At 50.8% G+C, this 14,218-nt stretch overlaps 1 protein-coding gene across 8 annotated transcripts in view; it reads left to right on the top strand.

The window, feature by feature from the left end:
- DLGAP2 (DLG associated protein 2) overlaps positions 1 to 14,218 on the top strand; it is a 436,545-nt gene that overhangs the window by 281 nt on the left and 422,046 nt on the right. The gene's annotated exons all lie outside the window — the stretch shown is intronic.

The raw sequence follows: 14,218 nt of genomic DNA, 5'->3' as shown, positions 1-14,218 counted from the left end.
GCGGCCTTTGCACGGGGTGCCAGGCTGGGGCGCGGCGGCCCTGCCCTCGCCGGGAGGCACTCCTCGCTGCCTGTGGCCAGGGGCCCGGACCCTGTGCGCCGGGGGTGCGGGTTGGGCGCGGAGGGGCGCCGCGGAGGTGTGACGGTCTCCGCCCGGCCCGGCGCCTGGGGGAGCCGGCAGGGACCGGGGAGGGGCTCCGGCCGGCGAGGGGTGCACGCGGGCTCCGCCGGGCAGCCGTGAGGGGACGGCGGTGACCGGCGGCGCACTGCGCCCCCTCCCCTGCCAGGCTCAGGTGGGGCGCGCCCCGGCCTGGCCGGAATGGAGGTGCCGGTAGCCCGGGCTGAGCGCGGGGGCGGGGGCGCGGGGCGCGGGTGCTTCTGCCGGGGCGCAGCGGCTGCCGCGCGGGGAGGGGGTGGCCGCCGCCCCGCTCTCCAAGTGCGAGCGCGCTCGGGCTTTTTTAGGGGCGGTTGCTAAGCGAGGTGGCGGGCGCAGGGTTTTGTAACCAAGCCTCCCCCGGCAGCGGCTGTTGCTGTTCTCGGCTCGCTCCTGACGATCGGGGAATAGCGAGGATGTAATTATTACAGCCTGCGCGCCCGGGGCTGGGGGCGGCGGCGCGCGCTCTGCCGGCGGGCCGGGCGGGCCGGGCTGGGGAGGCGCCTGCGCTCCGCTTTCTCGCGCGCAGGCTGCGCCCCAGCCGTGCCGTGGAGCAAACCGGACGGGGCGCCAGCGGGGTTCTGGGAGGCCAGCGGGGCCCGCTGGGGGCGGAGGGACGCGCCGGCGGTGTGCGTTGGGAACTCCAAGCAGCCTCTCCTGGGCTGGTCCACACTTCTGAGTGGATGCGACTCCAGCCGCTTCTCCTACAGGGGGCGATTCGGGTCGGTGCTTGGGATTCGGATCTAGGCTGGATGTGGACGGAAACAAAGCAATCGAGGCCAGGTCCTGCGCGGGCTGAGAGCGGGCTTAGGGCTCCGTGCGCGCGGCGCGCTGCCTTTCGGGCCTCGGGCCGCGGAGCGGGACAGGGCTCCGGAGCGCTGCATCCTGGGCTCCTGGACTTCTGTGCCTGGACCCGCGCGCGAGGCGCCCCGTGGGCGGTGAATGGATGGGGACCTGGTAATGCCCGGCTGAGGGGGCTCTCAATTGCACATGGTAAATTAGCTACAGTAGTTACAGGAAGCCAACTGGATTCTCCGCAGAGCCCTAGGCACCCGTGCACGCGTCCACAGGGACCCGGCCCCCGGCCTCAGGGCTGACACCAGAGCATCCTCCCGTTACCCCATGCCGTGGAGGGACATGAGATCTGGGGCTGACGTGCCCTGCAGCGCGCATTTTACTTCATGTTCTCGGTGAAAAGTAATAAAACACGTACTCAGACAAGAAAGGGTGAAATGATGAAGAAATGGTAATTTTTGGCAGGTCAAGCTGATACTCCGGTGTTTAAAAATGCCATTAATCAGGATTTTCCGGTAGCCAAATTGTCTTATGCAGGCGGCTGGGTGACTCACAGATTTGGCTCTAAGAGTAATTGTAGAGTGTGTACCGTTTTCTTTTAGACGGTGTGACTTTTTCATCACTGGAAGAGGACAAATTAGAATATTTTCTACCCCACATCTGGCAACATGAGTAGCAGGCGGCGGGGAGCGCTGTGCTCGTACACATCTGGCTGTGAGTTATGGACGTACTGGTCAGAATGGTGAAGAAATAGGCCCGTTTCAGGCACCCTGCCCCCTTCTCTCACCACTTCAGACATCCTGTCCAAGGGCAGGCATTCCGAAAATGTGGGTAATCTGTCAGGGGAGCCGTTTTTTGTGTCTGTGAGCCGCCCGACTCCTTTTTAACCCTCTGGGAATGTCCTCTGTTCTCCGTGAAGAAGTCAGCAAGCGCTCGACGGCAGGCATCCTGGATCCGTCGCGTCAAATCCGCGCATTGCGTTTGAGTCAAAGAGTAGTGAACACAAGAGACGCTGCGTCCCGTAACCCAGAGGGCCGAACCAAGTCATTACAGTCCAAGTGTTCTCACCACAGAGGTGTTTTCTCAGATGAGCCTTCTAAGTCAGCGTTTCACTCTAATTATTTATATCTCCTTTCCTTCTGGAGAGCTTTGCACTTACAGGATAATTATCCCAGTGGTGCTGGTTGAAACAAAAACAAACGTATTATTTGCCAGTGTTTTGTATGCTTTAGGCTACTTGTGATGTAGATGAGTTAATAAAAATGTTTTTATTTGTAAAGAATTCAGACAACTTTGCATTATTTCTCCTGTGTCATAAATATGTCCTCCTATGAGAATCCATTCATTGCATCTCCTAGTTTTGGCCACTTCAATTTTAGAATTGGTGGAAATCCCAAATTAAATATTCCGAGCAAAAAAGTGCTTTGCAAAATCTGAGTCACATTGAATTCTGGACACCCAGAATCTGACCGATTCTGAAACTAAGAATCTAAACTAAGGGATTCTAATATTTTAAAATTCTTAGAGGATTTGTTACCTGTTTTTAACAGAGCATCTTCCATAGAATGTATACACGATGAAATTAAAGAAATGCTGTAATTCTTTTGTAACTATGTTTGAGGAACACTTCCTGATTACCCAAGGAATGATGATGTACACTTCGATTACAGATTTTAAAGGGAAATTAGTTAAATGTATTATTTATTGACCCTTGGAATGGATATGCCATGGTCATTCACTGGATAAAATAAAAATAACTGTGATTCATCATTTTGGACAGATGGGAGTCTTATTTAGAGCATTGCCAGCATGTTGGCTATAAAAGAATCTTAGGCTACCATACAGGAAGTCAGTGGGCAAAGCATTTTATGCCGTTAAAAATCATTCTTAATCAACCACAGTTATACGTACAAGTCATTTTCATCTTCATAATATAACCGTATTCGTAGCTGATCGCCAACTTTAAAAATAAGATTTGTTGTTCCTAGGTTCTGTGTGTACAGGGAGTGAGCACAACAGTTCATGTGTTCTCTCCTTTTTTGGGAACTTTGGCAGCAGCAGGATGGGCTGTAGGACGTACAGGTTCCAGCTGAAACCCTGCACCTGCTCTCCTCCGAGCTCACCTCTGCAGTTGCTTGTCCCCACCCAGCTTCACAGCAGTGCTGGTGACAGAACTTGAGTCAGTGTTGATCTGCTTGGCGGAGGCAGCTGGGCTTCACGTGTAAAAGCTTTTCTTATTCAGCAGCCAGCGGGGGTGAGGGGGGTGCTCATCTTGTCCCTTACTTGCAGCCCATGGGGGTGACTGCCTGTTTTTGGCTGTTCTGACAGTCCCACAAAGAACATCTCACTATTAGGAGAACGTGCCTGTCAGAATTGTTCCAACAGATTTTCAAGCTGGGTGGCCACCATGATTGTGCTTGAACCGACTGTCTGTCTGGGTGGACCTTCCTGGGGTAAACTTACTGGACCAATTTTACTAGCACCATCCAGTCTGAGGTCATCCTTCTCGATGACTATGTTGGTCTCCTTCGGTGGGTCACCCTGCACACATTCTGGGTTTGGAAAAATTGTGACATTTAATTTCAGCCCATAATCGTATGTGCCTCTGGGGAAAGGAAAGCTTTAGGAAGTGAAGCTGAAAGGATGTAGGTCCTGGAGGCTTCACTGTCGACTCACAACCTGGCAGGTGGGTCTCTTTGGAGGGCAGCACCTGGCTGGGGATGGAGACCACTTCATCCTGCCACGTGATTGAAGCCCTGGGTCAACTTGTGCCGGAAGCTGTCATTGCTTTCAGTTATGTAAACACAGAATCACTCACCCCACTTTGAACTGGATTTTCTGTTTCTGTGATCAAAATGGGATGGATGGGCTTTTAGTTTCTCTGAAAATTACCACATTAAAGCTGTCTGTTGTGGGGCAAGATTGGCCCATCTTCAGGTGATAATTTTGTCCTGTAAACCTTTTTTTGTGTATCTGTAGAAAAGAGAAAAATTTAAATCAGTCATTGTTAAAAAGGAATAAACCCACCCATCCATAAAATTGTAGCATGAACTTGCCAAAGTAACTGCACATCTAATTGGCCATTGTCTTCAAAATGACAAGCCATACTCTGCACAGAAGAAAAACATTGAAATGATCCCCAGAGAGTGGATATTTAAAGCCCGGTAATATAACATATTCTCTCATGTTTACTGAAAAATTTATCCCACTATTTTGGCATGACATTGCCCAGCAGCTTTATATTCTGGCCTCACAGGTTGTGGGTAAGAGTGAGTATTCTGCAGTCAGACTTTGGGTGGCAAGTGGGTCTGGCAGGTTTTTTAGCCTGACTGTACCTTAGTCCCTCTTCACTAAGAGAGGGACAGATGCAATATTGCCTCCATAGGGCTGTCGCAGGACTAAATGGATGTCTGTAAAGCATAGAACAGTGTATGAAGTAAATGTGTATAAGTGTTGACTATTTTTATCATGAAGAAATGAAAGTGGTTGCCAGCTTCAGCCATCCTGCATTGCAAGTAATCAAGCCCTTCTCTGAATTCCCATAAAACTTAGGTAGTTGTTATTTCTAGTCTTATTTTACTTATTTGTATATGTTTTCTACCTCTTTCCAAAAAGTTTTGATCCACCTTAACTATAAAAGGGCAAGGGCAGAAATGTTAATGAAATAGAAATAGAGCAAGCAAACGTGATAACCATGTGGGTCAATATAATTCTTTGAGCATTAAATTTGACTTCAAGTTTCCTGGTAGCCAAGTCAAACAAACAAACAAACAAACAGAAAACACAAGCCCTCCCAAGATCCCCTTATGCAGTGGACATTGTATCCTCACTTTTCAGTGAAGAAAACATTTTCCCTGGGGCTAAATCATAAAAGATGTTTTCATGGGAGGCTGTACGTGAAGGCTTTGGGGTGGGTAACACAGAACTGCTGGACAAACACAGAAGTGCTTTTCATGACTGTGTCTCGTATTCAATTTTGAAAGAAACTAAAAGCAACAAGGGGCTGTAATTGCCTTTTCCCGGCATTTCCACGCTGTCTCCGTGACCAGAACAGGAGCAGGCCTGCATGCCTGCATCGTGCTAGCTCTGGTGTAGCGGCGTGTTTATGCCTGGTGGAAACCCTAATTTCTTGGGCATCCTCATATTTCCCACATGCGTTCCTGTAGGTGCCCAGGGGCCTGTCTTGGCCGAGGGGGCCTGTGCCCTCTGAAGGGTGGATGGAGTTTTCATGGCTGCCGTCTCCCACCCCTACTGATTCCTTTGTCCCTACCCACACTTGGGATCCACACTCGCTCTCCCAGTGAGAACTCAGTGACTCCTCCTGGCCCCATGGCCAGCTGGGCCCCTGGCGCTGGTCAGCCGTCCAGTGCTTGCCTCTCCTAGGGCAACTCTGCCAGAGGCACCGATCCTGCTTGTTCTCAGCGGCTGCAAGGGTGCCGTCCATCCAGTGACCTGCCCCACATGTGAGCACCCTGTGTGCAGGATCCCACCTGACCTGAGCTGTTCCTTCTCTCAGGCAGGCGCCCTGTACAGTGGTCGGGACTCTGCTCTGGGACCCTCGCTGTTGTATCCTGTTTCCCGATCTGGCCGTGGCAGCCTTTCTTGGTGCTCCTGCCCATGCTCAGCTGTTTTAAATTGTCTGCATTTTCCTCATCCCTCCTCCGTCTGTGGCACGTTTCCCAGTCCCTGTGCTCTGCGCCCTCGTAGGCACACACCGTGAAAGGTCAGCGTGGAGAAGCAGTGATGGGGATAGATCAGCAGTTCCCACTCGCCAGCGTGGTGTTTTAAGCCATGTTACTCCGTAAACATTTGAGCGACTAGGTCCACAGCCATTAGCGACTTAGCTCATTATGAGAAAGGGCTCCCATTTACATGTTTTTACCCCTTGCTTCTCTAAGTTGTGTGACTGGATTCAGATATAAACCTTACAAGCACAACGGTGGATTTGTGTATCTTTTAAATTTGCCTATAATATGAAGCTTTTGGCCTTTAAAAGTAACTTTCATTTTTCTGACATTTTTTGTAATATTTTGACAGTTTCTGAACAACTTTCTGAACATCTGTTTTCTGACTCTATTAACAACTAAGTATAGGACCTACACTACAGATAATTTAGAAAATTTGAATGTTGTGTCTTCAGACTTCCATTGTGGCCATTTGGTATAACACTTCTGAGTCTGCAATGTAATGTTCTAGATTTTGCTGTAGTTAGGGTCAAAGGTTTATTTTGCGGGTGAAAGACAGGTTCCTTCACTCTTTAAAGAAACTGAAGAGTATTTCTTAGTCTTCAGTTTACCCATGTGTTTGTTTCTCCAAAGATATTTTATTAAGAGTCAAGGCGTTCATTAAAAAAAAAACCCTACTTTCTTTTGCATACAATTAATCCCACCAATTTCACTTCTGGGAATGTTTCCTAAGGAAATAATAATGAATTTACAGAAAATTAACTAAACAGATGTTCACTCCAGCTTTGTTTCATAATAAATTATTGGAAAATAGCAATACTAGGAAATGGATAAATTAATTATGATATAGCTACATTATTAAAAAATAATTATCCATTAAAAAGATGGAAGTTAAATATTTAATACTACCAAAAGGTGTTCACATTCTGTTGCGTGAAGAAAGCAGATTACCAACTAGTGTGACAGAACTGCCCTCTTTGCTGAGCATGTGAGCATGGAAGCATGTTTGTTTTACCCTTAAAAATGGGCTAAAATCCTTTACATATAAAGGTTTTTCATGAATCAGTATTTTGGTCAATAAACATTTGAGCATGGTGAGAATCATAGTAAAAGTTAACACGAAAGAAATTAAAAATCACTTTTTTTAACCTACCAAATGGGTTACTATTTTAACAATAATTAACACTCACGCATTTTCAGTATTTGATCTTCAGGGCATCTGGAGCATGAGCCCCCTTATCTGCATGCTTTTGGTCTTCCGGAAACACACCCGCGGTGGCTCTGCCGAGTGCCCAGTCCCCACTGCCTGTCTCACAGCTGATCAGAGAACATTGTGTTCTGACTTTATAATGAAATGTAGATTTCCTGTTTGAAAAGGTTTAATGGGATAGCATTTTTAAAAAAGAATTCTGGCTGGCTAAATTTAGCATCTGAAGAATGTGTCCAGTCTGAGAATAGATCTATTCCAGTGTCTGTCCCCAGGCCTTGCTGTTTTCATTTAAGGTGAGCTGCCCAAGTGTGCAGGTCGCCGGAGCCTCTGGGTGCTGTCAGCAGACGGATGCCTGCGCCAGCCACCACCTGTCCCTGGGAGGATCTGCCTGCCTCGTGCCCTCCCTGCTCCTGCTGAGGTGCACACGTGATGTCCAGTGACTCTGGTGGCTGTTCATGAATGTCGTGCCCTGTCGTTCTCTGCTCAGCCACCTCCAGCTTCTCCCCACTGCTCTTTGTTACTTTCTCTTTTGAAGACGTTAACAAAATGAATCATAAAGTTCAAAAACCATAAACCTTTTTCTGGATTTCCTGCCTGGTTCCCAATTCTTAGAGCACATCTTAAATTCTGCTTCGTCTGACATTTTCCAAGCTTATCGATGTTATTTTTTCTTAAAGAAGTGGCATTACTGCCAGCTGAGGAGAGGGCTGTCCTCTTGATTTTTGTGATGGTGCCTGGGGAAGCCCCAGGGGGGTGCCCCCAGCTTTCATCTCTGCTGCCCTGCGGCTGGGGGTGGCAGGGCACCTGCTGTTGGGCTGGCTCTGTCACTCTGTGACTTTGTTCTTATGTCACACTCATGCTTGAGGTCAGTGTGCTCCAAACATCTTCTGGCTGCCCCAGGGTGGAACAGAGGGAAGTCTGGTGATTCCCAGCACTGCTTGCAGTGGGGGCTGCTGGCGGGGTGAGTAGCCCTGCAGCCCCTTTGCTGGGGCTGCCTCTGGTTGGGCTTGTCCGGGTCGGGCCACAGCTGCTGGTCACAGAGACAGTACAGTGCAGCCCTGGCCCTTCAGAGGTTCATTGTCTGTGGGAAGCACAGATGTAACAGTGGATGCAGGACACGCAGGATGGCAGAGAGGGCCCCCTGATAGGGGGCGTGCATGCCTGGGGTTGGCACCTGGTGGGTGGTTCCAGAGCATGGAGTGAGCCCTGTGGGGTGGCTCAGATGGCTGGGTCCTGCCTGTTTGCTTGGCCTTGTGCTTGGCCGTTTGCTCAGTGTGGTGCCCAGTGGGTACCGTTGGAGTGGGGCTTGGTTCCTCTTTGAAGGTTGTAAATGGAGGCTGCATGTGGTGGCCAGGAAGTATGGGCTCTAAGGGACCACTCACAGGGGTGCACAGGGTCCCTCATGGCCAGCCTCTGGGGAGTAAGGGTGCAGGCTGGCGGGTCCCTGTGCATAGCCCAGAGCCATGTGCCACGGCCCCACAGCAGGTGTGCCTTCTGGTTTCTCAGGCTGTCTCCTCAAGCATTTTTTCCTTTGTCCATCTGCTAGACCCCTGCTTTCCCCGATTCCCAGTGGCTACACTGTGGTCACTACCATTACTGTTTCTCCTAAGCCTCCACCTTACAAGCACACAGACCACAGGCTAACATGACTTGTCCCTTGCAGACCTGAGAACAGAAGCCACGGGATGTTAGGAAGCCTTTGCAGAGGGGGCCTGCTCCTGAAAGTGTGGGCATGGGAGGGATGGTGCGGCTGTGAACCCCTTATTCCCGAGGTAGAGGACGGCACGTACTCTGAGCTGAATCCTCCTCCGTATATCAGAACGTGATCTTTACAAACGTGCCTTCAGATGGGTGTCCACGCCCCGGCAAGTGAGGAAGTCTGTTTTCTAGTTCTGGGCTAGCACAGCCGTGGTTTATTTATACTCAGGCTTGTCTACAGGGAAACGGGGGCCTTTGGTCACCAGGAGGAACCAAGGCTGTTCGAATCCACGGTAGGCTCGGCAAACACGTCCTCCCAGGAAAGAGATAGAAAGTGTTTCTGTAGAACGAGAGGGTCGCCAAAGGTCTCTGGAAGTGATGGGCAGAGCTGTGGGACCCAGAAGCTGTGGGGGGAGGCGAGGAAGAGGATGAGGAGGGGAACTGACCAGCGGGACCTCCGTCCTGCCCAGAGGCTCCCGTGAGCCCTGCGTTCATCTGTACGTGCTGTCAGCATAAAGCCTTTGTCAGCTGCCAGACGGAGCTTTATCTGCATTTTAAACACAATGTGTGCCCCTGTCTAAGATGATCCAAGAAAATAAAATGAGATAAATAATCACCACTTTCCTTGGGATATTTAAGATACATATAAGAGAAAGGTGCCTCGTAGTCCACCACGGGTTCGGCTAAGGCCCTTTGCGACTGCACAGTGGCGGCATCTCGAGGGCCCTGCTCACATGATGCCCAGCACCTGCCCACCTTGCCGCTGTCTCTTCCTGAGCAGAGCTCCATGCCCAGCAAGGAGCTGGCTGCCAGGGGAAGTCAGAGGGAGTTTGGGGGGCCTCCAGAGGTGGTCTGACTCTTAGGAGCTGCTGAGGCCCCCTGTGGCCTCTGGAGGTGTCCGGGCAAGACTCCAGCCCTCCCAGGCTTGGTGGGGACCCATGGGGATGTTGGCTTTGCCTCCGTACCTAGCTGCCAGCCGCACCCCCTGACCACTTCTGCAGTTTGCTGTCCGGTGAAGCTGCCCTGATAGGCTCCCCGTCCCTCACACACAGGACAGGCCTCCCTGAACAGTCCAGGAGTTGCCGTTCAGTGGGTGGTACCCCATGAACTGAAGAAGCTGTAAGTGTGGACTCTGCCTGCTCTGTGCCCTCGGGCCTGGCCTCCCTGGGAGCTGGAATGGGCTTGGGTGAAGCAGGACTGCAGATTGACTGCCCCCATTCCCTTAGACGGGAAAGATGAGAGATTAGGCAGGGTTAAGCAGGCACATGTCATTGTCACCAGAATCTGTATTTTCAATCCATCTGGCAAATCATTCTGTAATTTGTAATGATCTACACAACTTGGGTTGAATTTCTAGAAACTTGCTGATCATATGGTCCTTTGGCAGATACTTTTCAGTGCATGTCTGGTGGGTACGGAAGAGAACGTTCATTTAGTGTTTATTACGGAAGCTCATTCATTCACTCCGTGTCTCCAAACCCCCATGGGCCAAGCCCAGTGCTTGGCCTTATGCACGTGCTGGTGAACAATAACACCATTCCGGGTGAGGGTTTGGGAGGGAGAGGAATGTTAAATGAATGAATCACAATTCAGTTACGGAAAAACTGTTTCTTATCATCATGATTGTCATGCAGCCGTGAGGGCCATTGTGAGAGTGTGAGGGAGGACCCGGGGGCAAGGCTCCGAGGGTGGCTGGAATCCGCCACAGGCAGTGTCCAGGCCTGGGAGGTTGGAAGCCCTGACCATCCTACTGGCCGAGTTCTCCGACCTGTGTTTAGTCAGCATGTATGCAACTTCATATGTTTGAGAGAAACTTAGGGCTAAATAAAAACTGCATGGCCTTTAATTTGCCAGCCCAGGACTGGCTGTTTAGGCATGATATTCGGGTTTGTGTTTTTCCTGCTCCCAGATCCACATTAGAATCCAGCCCCAGCCACGGGGAGACCTAACCCACAGTCCATGTCACCCGGAAGTGGGATCTGTCGCGTCAGAAAGTGCTCACATAGACATGTCGCTTGGCCACGCCTCTCATCTGGTGGGGGGAGCCGAGGACTGGCCTCAGGGCCCCTCAGAGCTCTGCCCCCCACGCTTGTCGGCCACACCCTCCGCGCTGCCGGAATTAGTGGAACATTCTTTTCACAGGTCTCCCTGCCTCCCGTCTCTCTCGGCTTGAAACCATCCTACACACAGCTGCTGGGATAATCTTTCAGAAGCCGTTTTTGTCACGTCACTTCTCTGCAGGCTGTTTTCTGTGCCTTTTGTCAAATCCAGATTTCTCCTTTCTGGCTCTCAGCGCCTGCTGCAAAATGTCCTCTCTGCTAGGGTTCCCAGCAGGAGTCTCTATGTAACGTTTGCCCAGAGCTGCTCCTGTGTTACCACTGCCTGCCACGGGGCCTTTGCGCGTGACCATCCCCCACAGCACCCACTTGCCTGCCACACGGCCTGTGTGCAAGCCATACTGCCTCCCGCAGTATTCTGCACCAGCCACCTGCCACGGGGCCTTTGCACATGACTACCTCCCCACAGTACTCCTCACCAGCCGCCTGCCACGGGGCCTTTGCATGTGACCACCCCCTGCCATACTCCTCGCCAGCTTGTTTTTTCTGTATTTTTTCTTCCTTGATCTATTCATTTCTTTTTCCTGTCTAACCCAGAAACCCTTTTCTTCCTGGACTAACCATTACAAAGGTTTTCCCTCTCCCCAGCTCTGGCTGTTCCTTTACTTTATGGCTTCTAGTAGCAATTAGTTATTCAGGTTATAACATTCAGAAGATGTCTTACATAAGAGACTGAACCCAACAAACTAGTCATCATAGAGTGGTTAGTTAGATTTACAAAAATACACTAGGAAATACCCTGCCATGAGACTTCTTGAAAAAAATAATTTCCATTACGTATTGGCAATGATGCAGTTCCATGAGATTTGATTTATTTCCACCAGGTTTTAAGGGAGGTTGTGTCACACCCATGTTTTACTGGCTGAGTCTCCAAAGAATGACGCGGTGACTGGTTTGGAAGCATCGGCAGGCTCCTTCGGCATCTGGTGCCATGTGTGGCGGCTGGGAATGGTGCTGACTCACTGGGTTAAGGGGTCCACAGTCCAGGATGCAATTCAGAATCACACTACAGCATCTAAAATCAGATGTCTTTGATTTAAAGGCCGTCTTTAATTTTTCCATTCAGAGTCATGTTTTAGCAGAACCTAGGTGGTGTTGAAGTTGGTAGGAGGCCGTATGAAATCCCCCTAGTGCTCTGTGTAGAATTTCCTGTGTCATCAAAGCCGAGTCTATTCTTTATGTGTATTAAAAGCCATCCAAGCACACACACACCAGGCTTCCCTAGGCGTGGCTTCCCCTCCGGTCTCTAGTTTCCACATTGGTTGGGGGATCACAGGGCATGATGGTGGGTATGGGAGGTTGGGGGCTGGCCCTGCCCCTTCTGGCCTAGTGTTTCTGACTGACACTCAATCTCTCTGATCTTCAGTATCTTATCTGTGACAATAACTTCATCACCTATCACACAGCTGTGGAGATCAAACAGAAACAGGTGGCTGAGGCCTGAATGGACTGACTGACCTGATGGAGTTTCAGGTGGGCAGCAGTCAGGCCAGAACACCAGGCAACCTGCCTGTGGTGTGCTCTTGAGTAGCACCGGTTCTGTTCTGTAGCACATGGCTTCTTTGTGAGTTTTATTTGCATACACAGATTAAAACACTTTTACTACAGAAAGAACTATATTTATAAGGTAATATTGCATATCCTGTTATTTATGGCAAAGCAATTTTCAAGTCACTTTCCAGTTGTTCTTTGTTTAAATCCAGCAATCCCTATGTGAGACAGGGTCTTTTATTTTTATTGATTAAAAAGAAGCCTATCTGTGCACATTGTTATTAAACTAGAAATAGCCAAACAACTTGTCATCTGACACATCTGAAGAATCACTACACAGGTTTTCCTGGGAACTCTCAACAAATCTATGCTCCCATGACTCAAGTCTTTGATCTCCATGGCTTTTCCTTAAAATAACTCCCCCAAATATGTGCGGATCTGCACAGCATCACTGTCCGTGTGCAGGGAGATGGGGCCACTCTGCCTGCTCCCTGAAAACCACTGTGGGTCTTTCCTTTCCTGGCCACTCTCCGCTGCGTCGTGTCCCAGGCTAGCACCTTTCAGTCTCTGGGCCAGGCCCTCACACTCGTCCAGCCGGGCACCTCCCGGCTTCTCTTCCTGGTGGTCGTGTGGCCTGAGTTCTGAGTGGAGGTAACTTCCCGGTGAGTATCCGTGGTCACCTTGCTGGCGGCTGACCTTCACACACCTGCCAACTGCCCCTCCCCTTACACAGCTGTGGTGATGGGCATTCAGTCCTATTTCTGCCCTTCCTCCCATCTGTCAAGGGGATGGAATTGGATTAGATAATTTCTAGGTTTTTCTCAGTCCCAAACATCAATCTCTCTTCTGTATTTCTTTGGGTTTAATTGTTCAGCAAGATGGTATGTAGTTCACTTGTACTGTGATCGCGGTATAGACAGCAGACGCCTCTGAGCACGGAGCGCTGGCATCTCACTGGGTTCAGTAACTGCACCAGAATGCGCCTGCTGTCCACAGACCCTTAGCCAGAACGACAGGAGAAAGGGGCGGAGGCTCGATAGACGGAATCAGAAATGAAAGTGGTGTGTTGGGAGCCACTCGTGTGGCGTCCCACGCCCTCCCTGTGCGCCCCTGCCTGCCTGTGCCTGCTAGCCGGGGTGTCGGCCTCAGCGGGAAGAACCAGTCTCTGCCCAGGGACTGGTTCCCCTCTCGGCTCTGCACACCAGCCGCCTCTTCCCCCCACTTCCCAGGTCCCATGATCGCTCCAACTTACTGAGGCCCCCACTCCTGGCATCTTTGTACATCACTTTCTCTTTAGGCCCCTTTGCTGTCACTTAAAGGGGTCTCTGAAGGAAGGGCAGATAGATAAAAGTGGGCACTTGACGCCCTCAAACCAGCCATACTGCTTCATTGGATTATGACTTTTCAGTTTGAAACATAATAAAAATTTTCTATTGTATTTAAATGACATTGGGTGGACATTTGGTAAGATTGTCATTTTTTCTATGGTGACGGCATTGCTTCACAGCATCTGTGGATTTTAGCGTTTCACAGGCAGACGTGGGGACACTGGAAAACCCTTAGGCATGGCGAGGACCTGCATGGCGGTGAGTCCTGTGCATGTCTGCTCCTGTGGTGTTGGAAGGGGCTGTGGCGAAACGTCCTCAGTGTGAGCCACCGTTGGGTACAGGCGTGGCCCCTGTTCCAGAAGGCGAAGCGCAGAGAAGTGCACGGGGTCTGCTGGCTCCCACTGCCCTGAGGACAGTGCTCGGGGCGCCTGGGGGCAGCGGCCCCTTGCACAGCCTCCCACATGCCTGCTGTCCTTGGGCCTCTGTGCCTGCCTGGTCTTTGTCCCGGGGAGGACAGGGCGCCCATCCCTGTGGGGCCTGAATCACCAGTGTGGACGCATAGGGGCCTGAGGCTCTGTCCTTGGCAGGACTAGAGGGCACCTGCTCTGATTGCCGCCAGGTGGGCCACTGAGAACATGACAGGTCACCGGGCATGCCGGCCCATTGCTTGGTGGGGTCAAAGGCTGCAGCGCGATCGCCACGACAGACCTGGGCTTGAGTCTGTGGAGAGGCTCCTTGTGC

This window comes from Manis javanica, chromosome 12 (genome assembly GCF_040802235.1).
Source record: "Manis javanica isolate MJ-LG chromosome 12, MJ_LKY, whole genome shotgun sequence".
Lineage (NCBI taxonomy): Eukaryota > Metazoa > Chordata > Mammalia > Pholidota > Manidae > Manis > Manis javanica.
This window is presented reverse-complemented; position numbering and strand designations above follow the sequence as displayed.